The sequence below is a fragment of the Schistocerca gregaria genome, chromosome X (assembly GCF_023897955.1).
Source record: "Schistocerca gregaria isolate iqSchGreg1 chromosome X, iqSchGreg1.2, whole genome shotgun sequence".
Lineage (NCBI taxonomy): Eukaryota > Metazoa > Arthropoda > Insecta > Orthoptera > Acrididae > Schistocerca > Schistocerca gregaria.
Genome location: NC_064931.1, coordinates 821,385,318 through 821,387,372, shown reverse-complemented (window position 1 = coordinate 821,387,372; position 2,055 = coordinate 821,385,318). Strand labels below are relative to the sequence as shown.

The following is a 2,055-nucleotide window of genomic DNA, read 5'->3' as shown; positions in this document are numbered from 1 at the left end:
ATTTTTCTTTACGTAATATAGCACAAAACGCGAAAAGATCGTACAGTCGGATTTTCTATTTAAGTTTTGCCGCAGTAAATCTATAGAATTTGGTTTAATTGTTCTTTGTTCTCTCCCGCAATTTAACTGTAGGGTACCTCTCCGTTATTTAACTAGCATTTCCGGAAAGTAGCGTAGAGTTTAAGTCGTTGTTTCAGAAAATTTGCATTGTTGTTTTAGTTTACACTCAGATCCGTATAGGCCAAATTTGTGGTATCATATTTTCGTGTTATCTGTAATTTAACTGACTTATTCTTAATAAACTATTACGTTTATCATGAGTGAAAAGTGCTTGACTTGCCGTAGAATTGTTAGTTCGGGGCTTTGGTGTGATGGGTGCTGTAATTTCTTCCATGTGGGTGATTGTAGTGGCGTGGGAATAGGCAAAGTAAATGAGACTCCAGAATGAGATTTTCACTCTGCAGCGGAGTGTGCGCTGATATGAAACCTCCTGGCAGATTAAAAATGTGTGCCCAACCGAGACTCTAACTGTGGACCTTTGTCTTTCGCAGGCAAGCACTCTTCCAACTGAGCTACTGTAGCACGACTCACGACCAGTCCTCACAGCTTTACTTCTTCCAGTATCTCGTCTCCTACCTTCCAAACTTTACAGAAGCTCTCCTGCAAAACTTGCACAACTAGCACTCCTGAAAGAAAGGATACTGCAGAGACATGGCTTAGCCACAGCCTGGGGGATGTTTCCAGAATGAGATTTTCACTCTGCAGCGGAGTGTGCGCTGATATGAAGCTTCTGACATATTAAAACTGTGTGCTCGACCGAGACTCGAAGTCAGGACCTTTGCCTTTCGCAGGCAAGCGCTCTATCAACTGAGCTACCGAAGCACGACTGATGGCTGCTCCTCACAGCTTTACTTCTGCCAGTATCTCGTCTCCTACCTTCCAAACTTTACAGAAGCTCTCCTGTGAAACTTGCAGAACTAGCACTCCTGAAAGAAAGGATACTGCGGGGACATGGCTTAGCCACAGCCTGGGGGATGTTTCCAGAATGAGATTTACACTCTGCAGCAGAGTGTGCGCTGATATGAAACTTGCTGTGAGGACCGCGCGTCAGTCATGCTTCGGTAGCTCAGTTGGTAGAGTGCTTGCCTGTGAAAGGCAAAGGTCCTGAGTTCGAGTCTCGGTCGGGCACATAGTTTTAAACTGCCAGGTAGTTTCATTTCAGGGCACACTCTGCTGCAGAGTGAAAATCTCATTCTGGCTGTGGCTAAGCCATGTCTCCGCAGCATCCTTTCTTTCAGGAGTGCTAGTTCTGCAAGTTTTGCAGGAGAGCTTCTGTAAAGTTTGGAAGGTAGGAGACGAGATACTGGCAGAAGTAAAGCTGTGAGGAGCAGGTGTGAGTCGTGCTTCAGTAGCTCAGTTGGTAGAGCGCTTGCCCATGAAAGGCAAAGGTCCTGAGTTCGAGTCTCAGTTGGGCATACAGTTTTAATCTGCCAGGAAGTTAAATGAAACTCATCAGTGGTTTTGTACGATTTGTAGTAGAGATAGGAAGATACTAGAACAGTAGGGTAAAATTGCTGCCATTCAGTCTGCGTTAGACAAAGCCAGGGGAGATCTTGACAGGTTAAGGATTGAGAAGGGTAAAGAGAGGTCGGAAGTGGCAACTGGCAACAGGAGGAACAGGCCTAGAATTTTATCCGACAGCTTTGTGGTGGATGTGGAAAATAGATTTGACCTGTTGCTTCAGTTAGAAACTGGTGAGCTTCAAGCAGTTGCAGGTGTAGACAGGGCACAACAAACTTTCAGTAGCAAATTGAAAAGTAAGAAAGTAGGGAAATCAGTAAAGAGAAAGTAAGTGTTGTTGTTAGGTAGTTCCCATGGAAGAGGTGTTGACCAACTTTTGCAGGATGAACTAGGATCAGAATACCAGGTCACCATTTTTTTTAAACCTAGTGCTGGTCTGAAGTAGGTGACAGAGGATTTAGGATCACTTTGCAAAGATTTCACTAAGGAAGACACCGTGGTTATACTGGGTGAGGCAGGTAATAGTATTGACAG

The 2,055-nt window shown here is 44.5% G+C and overlaps 1 non-coding gene across 1 annotated transcript; it reads left to right on the top strand.

The window, feature by feature from the left end:
- Window positions 1-1,401: 1,401 nt before the first annotated feature.
- On the top strand, window positions 1,402-1,476 carry Trnas-uga (transfer RNA serine (anticodon UGA)). Its single transcript has one exon. It is a non-coding gene; the product is annotated as a tRNA-Ser (tRNA).
- The last annotated feature ends 579 nt before the right edge of the window (window positions 1,477-2,055 follow it).